This window comes from Barbus barbus (assembly GCF_936440315.1).
Source record: "Barbus barbus genome assembly, chromosome: 11".
Taxonomy (NCBI): domain Eukaryota; kingdom Metazoa; phylum Chordata; class Actinopteri; order Cypriniformes; family Cyprinidae; genus Barbus; species Barbus barbus.
Window position 1 is genome coordinate 24,798,677 of NC_136739.1, and position 8,941 is coordinate 24,807,617.

Genomic DNA, 8,941 nt, shown 5'->3' on the forward strand with positions numbered 1-8,941 from the left:
CAGACTAAATCCAGAAGAACTGTGGCAATGTCTTCAAGATGCTTCAAGAAACTTACCTGCAAAGCTACAGAACTGTTAAAAGTTTTAGGCACTTGTGTAAAAATTCTGTAAAATGAGGATACTGTCAAAAATAATGTCTTAAATAGATTTTCTTCATCAATGAACTTCTATTAACTAAATTAACTCCACATTTGGTGTGACCATGCTTTGCGTTAAAAGCAGCTTTTGCCCTAGGTGTACTTGCGCATAGTTCCCTTCCAGGAATTCGAGCTGCGTCGGAACGCTAGGGGAACTCCTCCAGCGTGACCGCGCTCTGAATCACATGTGTAATCTGTCCAATGGAAGGGAGAGACGTCACGGCCGGGTGACGTAATTGACCAGGAAGCATAAAAGCACGTGACGTGGAACCGGCATTTGCTTTTTGTCATTCAGCAAACGCTACTCTGTGTGTGTGTGTGTCTGTCGATCTGTGTTGTGAGTCTTATTTAGTGATGCTTGTCCCTCACAATCACTTGAAATAAGCTCCACAATGTCTAAAAGTTCAAGCATTTGGGTGAGAGCAGATCGCATTACAGGCTGTATGTTCCTCCTTGCAAACGCTACATCACTGCTGGGGATACACACAGTCCGTGTGTGGTCTGCTTGAGAGCAGTGCATGCATAGTCAGCTCTCGAGGGTCATCTCTGCCCGCTTTGTGAGCGTTTGTCACTGCGTATGCTTGCTCTCGGAAGGCTCTCTTCCTCGCAGTGCCGGTCCCGCGAGCCCCTATCTTCTTCCTTTCCCATCAGATCCAGCGCCTGCTCTCTGCGATCGGAAGCCTGCCCCGCGGTTTCTTCCCCCCAGAGTGACGGCTCGACGCTCCGCCTGTCTTCCTCTGAGGAGGTGGACGTGAAGGATGTCGATGAGCTTTGTAAAACTGCAGTGTCTGCACAAGCATATTATGAATGATGACATCATTATATTCGCGCCGTCAGCTCTAAAGAAAAGGGGCTGATTGTGCTCCTCCCCGCCATACGATCTGAGATCACGGGGATCGCAACATGGATCTCTGCATTCCCCAGATCTAGCGCTCTCGCTCGGGACTGGAAGCCCGCGGTGCGGTTCTCCCCCTTTTGAGTGAGAGCTGCTGTTGCAGCGCGCATTGCAGAGGCAATATCCTTTTCATATCAGAAGCGATGCCTGGGTGGAACAGACGCTCACGAGCTATCTGTCCCCTGGCGCAGCGTCGTGTCTGAAGGCACAACTTCAGCGCTGGTGGGCAAGGGGTACGTGGTTGCAGGTCAGGCTGGTGCGTATCTGCACACCATGGCGGTGTTACAGGCGTACCAAGCCGACCTGCTTAAAGAGCTGGATGAAGGTGAGGAGCTCAAATCTGCTGACATCTCTGAGCTCTGTAGAACCGCTGATTTGTCTCTCTGCGCCACCAAGGAGACCGCCCGTGCATCGGCAGGTCTATGCCAACGCTGGTGGCTGTGGAGAGACATATGTGGTTGACCCTATCTGACATGAAGGAGAAGATAGGGTCTTCCTCATGGACGCTCCACTTGCGCCTTTTGGCCTGTTCGGCGATGCCGTCAATTCCGTCATTGACAGGTACCAGCAGGCCCGTAAACAAGCGGCGGCGTTCCAGCGGTTCCTCCCTTGCTGATCTCTAGCTCAGGGGGCTGCTGGGTGGGAGCAGCCCTCGCCGCGTACCAGCTCCTCATATAGAGGGGCAGAAAAGCAGAGCGTTGCTACTCGTGCCCCCCCCGCGGCGGGGCCGAGGTGGCAAACGCTCTGGGTCGGGGGCCTCTAAGACTAAGCTGGATCTACGGACCGGCCTTCAGTCTGAGAGGTCCTCGACCAAGAAGCCCTGATGGGCGTGGCCCAAGGCTTACGAGTGCAGGCCCCTCTGGGGACGAGCGTGTTACACCTCATTACACGGTGCCCATCTCCTTCCAGTGCCCTCGGGAGACCAGTCTGTCAACCAACCCTGTCAGAGTTCCAGAGCGCAGCTGTCTCCAGCGAGCGCTTCTCTCAGTTATTTCTGCCCGGAAACGTAGCGCAGCTGAAAAGCTCGCCACCCCTGCAGGGGTCTATAGAGTAGCTAGTTCGGCCGTCTCCTGCCGGTCCTCCACTTCAGGGCACCAAGCTAGCAGCTCTAGGTACACCAGAGGCCAGTTTCGAGAGACTGGTTCCCTCAGTAGGCACTTGGCGATGTGGGAGCCCATGCCAAACGTGTCTCATTGGGTCTTGCCTGAGCAGGCTCTGGTTCTATCTGCCTAGTCTCTCTAGAAATGACGCGGGTCTGAGGACCGTCGTTTAAATAGGAGACTTCAGCTGAGGCAGTCCTGATGCTATGGCCCAGGACTTATGAGGGCAGGCCCCTCTAGGGAAGAGCGGGTTACACCGCATTACACGGTGTCCGTCTCCCCTCAGTGTCTTCAGGAGATCAGTCTGCCAACCCTGCCAGAGTTCCAGGGCGCAGCTGGCTCCAGCGAGCGCTTTTCTCACTCATTTCCGCCTGGAAACGTAGCGGAGTTGAGAAGCTTGCCACCCCTGCGGGTGTCTGTAGAGTAGCTAGTCCGTCTCCTGCCGGGCCTCCGCTTCAGGGCATCGAGGTAGCAACTCTAGGTACACCAGAGGCCAGTCTCGAGAGACTGGTTCCCTTAGTAGACTATTTGGCAGCGTGGAAACTACTGCCAAATGCACACTATGGATTCTGCAGCCTCTCCTGCACACTATAGAGAGAGGCTGCAGAATCCAGTTGGGTCTCCTCCGCCTCGATTTAATGGGGTGAATCCCACTCTGGTGAGCCCCGAGCAGGCTCTGGTAATGGAACAAGAAGTACTGTAGATTACTCTCTTGAGGAAGGAGGCCATCGAGGCCTTTCTCCAGTACAGAGAACCACTTATCTAGGCGTGGTGTGGGATTCGACCACGATGCAGACACGCTTGTCCCCTGCTCGGATCGCGTTGATCCTCACGTCAGTCAAGAGAGTGAAAGAAGGCCGGTCACTCACTGTCAAGCAGTTTCAAAAACTGCTGGGTCTGATGGCAGCTGCGTCCAACGTGATATCTATTGGCCTGCTGTACATGAGATCCCTACAGTGGTGGCTCAGAAGCAAGGAAACCCACTTCGCATTCAAGGTCACACGGCGATGCCTATGTGCCTTAGACATGTAGAGACATCCTTGGTTCTCGTCTCAGGGCCCGGTGATGGGAGCTCCTGGTCGCCGTGTAATGCTAGCGACGGACGCATCCCTCACCGGTTGGGAAGCGCTCATGAGTGGCCACCCTGTCCGCGGTGTGTGGAGTGGTCTCACATGGCACATCAACTGCCTGGAGATGCTGGCTGTGTTTCGAGCACTCAACCCCCCCCCCGTGTTAAAACATAGCTGTGGTTTATCACACCTGGGTTCAGTTTCTCTAGCCACACCCAGGCCTGATTACTGCCACACCTGTTCGCAATCAAGAAATCACTTAAATAGGACCTGCCTGACAAAGTGAAGTAGACCAAAAGATCCTCAAAAGCTGCACATCATGTTGAGATCCAAAGAAATTCAGGAAAAAATGAGAGAAAGAAAGTAATTGAGATCTATCAGTCTGGAAAATGTTATAAAGCCATTTCTAAAACTTTATGACTCAAGCGAACCACAGTAAGATGTCCACAAATGGCGAAAACATGGAACAGTGGGGAACCTTCCCAGGAGTGGCCGGCCGACCAAAATTACCCCAAGAGCGCAGCGACGACTCATCCAAGAGGTCACAACAACATCTAAAGAACTGCAGGCCTCACTTGCCTCAGTTAAGGTCAGTGTTCATGACTCTTGATGATCCCCAAAACTTTTGGGAAAATACTCTGTGGACTGACGAGACAAAAGTTTAACTTTTTGGAAGGTGTGTGTCCCATTACATCTGGCGTAAAAATTAACACAGCATTTCAGAAAAAGAACATCATACCAACAGTAAAATATGGTGGTGGTAGTGTGATGGTCTGGGGCTGTTTTGCTGCTTCATGACCTGGAAGACTTGCTGTGATAAATGGAACCATGAATTCAGCTGTCTACCAAAAAATCCTGAAGGACAATGTCCGGCCAACTGTTCGTGACCTCAAGCTGAAGCGAACTTGGGTTCTGCAGCAGGACAATGATCCAAAACACACCAGCAAATCCACCTCTGAATGGATGAAGAAAAACAAAATGAAGACTTTGGAGTGGCCTAGTCAAAGTCCTGACCTGAATCCTATTGAGATGCTGTGGCATGACCTTAAAAGGCGGTTCATGCTCGAAAACCCTCCAATGTGGCTGAATTACAACAATTCTACCAAGATGAGTGGGCCAAAATTCCTCCACAGCGCTGTAACAGACTCATTGCAAGTTATCGCAAACGCTTGATTGCAGTTGTTGCTGCTAAGGGTGGCCCAACCAGTTATTAGGTTTAGGGGACAAGAGCTTTTTCACACAGGGCCATGTGGGTTTGGATTTTGTTTTACCTTCATAATAAAAAACTTCATTCAAAAACTGCATGTTGTTACTTGTGTTATCTTTGATTAGTATTTAAATTTGTTTGATGATTTGAAACATTAAAGTGTGACAAACATGCAAAAAAAATAAAAAATCACGAAGGGGGCCAACACTTTTTCACAACACTGTACGTAACCTGAGACGTTTTTCAGGTAGCTTTGCAGGTAGATCTCTTGAAGCATCTTGGAGACGTTGCTACAGTTCTTCTGGATTTAGTCTATCTTAGTTTGTTCTGTTGCTTCATGCCATTAAACATCTTTAATTAAAAAAAAAATAAATTATTAGAAAATAAAAAATACATAAACAGTGTAGTCACCACTACAGTGTTGTATGAATAATTCTTCTGAAGTATACACACACTCATATATACATGCACACATGCATACATTATGCATTTTTGTCATTTATTTAATATTACACACACACACACACACACACATATATATATACGTATATACTGTATATATATATATATATATATATATATATATATTATATTTAATGTTTTTTAATGTAAAAAATATATAGATTAAAAAAATGCAACAAAAAAACTAAAACTTTTCTCAGTTTAGTCGCCATTACAAGTACATACAAGTACTTTTTTTGTTATGTACTCATATTTTCAGTGTGTATGCATGACAGTTGTGTGTGTTGGTGTGTGCTAGGGATGCATTAAATCCCATCTTCTGCAGCAGTATGTCAGTTTGCTGGTTCTGTGCCTGCGAGGGTGGAATTACTCAGTCTCATTGGAGTTCTCAGTGTGAACATGCCATTAACAGCACTGATGTTCATGCAGTGTGAGTCACTGTGTGGAGCCTCTGCATATTATCTGCTGGCAGAGAGGAAAACATGCCATTTTCCACCTCATATCCCCTGAAGCGCAAGCAGAAAGTCAGAACTCTGTTGCTCTGACCCACCAGAACAGGATACATACTGTAGATAGATATATAGATAGGGGTACATTTAGACCTGCTATTTGTATTATTTTGCAAAGTTTTTAAAATTTTTACATGCATTTCCCAGCATTAATATTATTTTAATATTATTTACATTGTTAAATTCAATCTTTAGCAAATCTCAAAATAAATATTCAGTTTTTTTTTCATATCATGCATTATAATATTGTGATGCCTAAATTCACTTGTTTCATTTTAAATGGTTGATTTTTAGTGTTTTTTTAATTTCAAAATAGCATACAATTTTAAAAGAATAGTTCACCCAAACATGAAATTTGCTGAGACTGTACTCATTGTAATGCTCAGAAATGTAGCATTACATCTTACAGTTCTTGCTCACCAATGCATCCTCTGCAGTGAATGGGTGCCGTCAGAATGAGAGTCCAAACCGCTGATAAAAACATCATGTCTCCAGTCCATTAATTAATGTCTTGTGAAGTGAAAATATGTGTGTTTTTAAGAAAGAAATCCATTATTACAGTGTTTCAACTTAAAACTGTCACTTCTGGCCAAACAAGTCCATGCATAATTCCTAAAAACGTATCCTTCATCCATCCATGCAGCCTTAGCCTGATGCCATCATTGCGCCACTGCAGTGCTGTTTTATGGGGTAAAGAGACACCAGTACACTGGTTAGTATATCCATCTTTTCTCTTCAAGATTTTCTAAGCTAGTTATTACTGTAGACATACTTTATAACTCTATCACTCACACAAACTGCCTCAAAAGCAATGGGAATATGGAGTTGTACAGGTTTATCTGGAACAAAGCTGCAGTCATAAGTACATTATGCTCCATAATAAAGACATGTTGAAGCGGCTGTGAATGGAGTTAAGCAGAGGTGACTGTTGAGTCAGAGCCGCTGTCATATGCTGATAACTGTAGCTCTTTATTTAGTTCAGGCCTGTGGAGATGTTCTCTTGTGCCTCCATCAGAGACTTGCGTATGCCCACGAATGGCTTACAGAATGATGCACTGAAAATCTATGTCAGGCTTTCTTTATGGCCACGGAGTGTGTGAAGGAGATAAATGCTGTTTCAAAACCTATTGAACTGTTTATGTTCTATAAAGGCAACTTTCTACTAAAGCAGCATATTAAATCCAAAGTTCTGTCATGAAATTCTAGATGGCGCAGTCCATTATGTCTAACTCAATCTGACATCATTATCACATAGCCAAGCTGATTGGTTCTTTTTGTATCAGCAGCCAATAAGCGTGCTGCTCAGCATTCAAATACTTGGTTAGTGCTTGCTGTAGCAGTTGCAGTGCGCTTCAGAAACCCTCCACCTTACTCAGCTCCACCTGTATAGATTTGCTGCAGGGTGATTCATGTATCCTATATATGGGGTTATGTTACATGCTCTCAGCAGCATGTTGTGGATGTATTGGCAGTAGAAAGTACTCGGTACAGCAGCAGGAGCGTAGCAGATCTGTTCCGCAAAGACCAATCACACTGACATTGTCGTGTACATTATCATGCTAAACCTTCAGAGAATTGTCATGATAGAAAAATAAATGTGACTGGTTTTGAATATTAGGTAAAATAACACATATTGGGTTAAATTACAATTTTTTATTTGGATTAACTATTAGTTTGAGTTTTATAAAGCAGTACAATTATTTTCAACACTGATAATAAGAAAGGTTTCTTAAGCAGAAAATTAGCATGGAAGGATAATGTGATGAAAACTGGAGCTGAATATTCAAGCACGATACGCATTAATTTCAATAGCATGCCTATGATGGACACACTGGCTGTGTAGGCAAAGTTATATATAAGAGAATTATAGTTTTTGTATTCTATAGGTGTGCCATTCAACACTAATGTGTGTGCTGTAATGAAGGCCTGTCTCTGTGGTTTGTCCAGGTGTGTGTGTCATACACAGTTGTATGCTTATTGCTTAGGTTGTGTTCTCATTAAAGAGCTAATGAGCTCATTCCGTGTGTTAGTAACACATACTCCCACGCGTTCTTCCTCGCACATTTGTACAGATAGTTTCTTCATCAGGAACAGCTTTATGTATAGGTACATCTAAAAAAATTTGAATATCATGAAAAAGTTTACTTTTTCTTGTAGCTTATTTCAAAAAGTGAAACTTTCATATATTTTAGATTCATTACATGTAAAGTAAAACATTTCAAAAGTTTTTTTTGTTTTAATTTTGATGATTAGAGCTTACAGCTCATGAAAGTCAAAAATCAGTATCTCAAAATATTAGAATATTTACATTTGAGTTTCAATTAATGACCATCCCTACAGTATAAATTCCGGGTATCTCTTGTTCTTTGAAACCACAATAATGGGGAAGACTGCTGACTTGGCAATGATCTAGAATACGAACATTGACGCCCTCCACAAAGAGGGTAAGTAACAGAGGGTCATTACTGAAAGGTGTGGCTGTTTACAGAGTGCTGTATCAAAGCATATTAAATGCAAAGTTGACCGGAAGGAAGAATTTGGGTAGGAAAAGGTGCACAAGCAACAGGGATGACCGTAAGCTTGAGAATACTGTCAAGCAAAGCTGATTCAAACACTTGGGAGAGATTCACAAGGTGTTACAGGGGTGACGAGACGTGAGAAGTGCGGATCCATTTGCAAAGCCTTATTATAGGACATGGTCATACAGGCAGGGTCGGGAGACAGCAAACAGGTATGGCAAAGGCAAGAGGCAAGAGTAATCCATGGGCAAGCGTGGGTCGACGATCGGCGTACAATATCCAGACAGGGCAAGGCAGAGAGAATAAACCAGGAACACAAGCAGGAATCAGAACACGAACTAGGAAACCAGGAAAACGCTTTGTAGTGTAGACAGGCTAGCAATACTCGGCGGTGAGCAAGCGCAAGTCCCAGGCTTAAATAGTGAGTGGGTGATGGTGAAATGATAATCAGGTGTGGGCGAGGTAATGGTGAACAGCTGTGCATGTCGTCAGTGCAATGGATTGTGGGAAATGGAGTCCAGTGTGTTGTGAGTGAAAAAGTCAATATGGTGAACGGGTGACCTCTAGTGGTGGTTGACCGGGAGAGCATGGACCAGATTCGTGAAACAAAGAAGTGGATTGAATCTGGAGTCAGTGCATCAAGAGTCACCACGCTCAGATGTCTTCAGGAAAAGGGTTACCAAGACACTTCTGAACCAGAGACAACGTCAGAAGCGTCTTACCTGGGCTAAGGAGAAAAAGAACTGGACTGTTGCCCAGTGGTCCAAAGTCCTCTTTTCAGATGAAAGTAAATTTAGCATTTCATTTGGAAATCAAGGTCCCAGAGTCTGGAGGAAGAGTGGACAGGCACAGAATCCATGTTGCTTGAAGTCGAATGAACATACTTTTCAGAAGCCTGACATTTCTGTTTAAAATATCCTTTTTTTTTATTGATTTTATGTAATTTTCTAATTTTCTATCTTTAAGCCATAATCATCAAAATTTCAAGAAATAAAGGCTTGAAATATTTCACTCTGTGTAATGAATCTATATAATATATGGG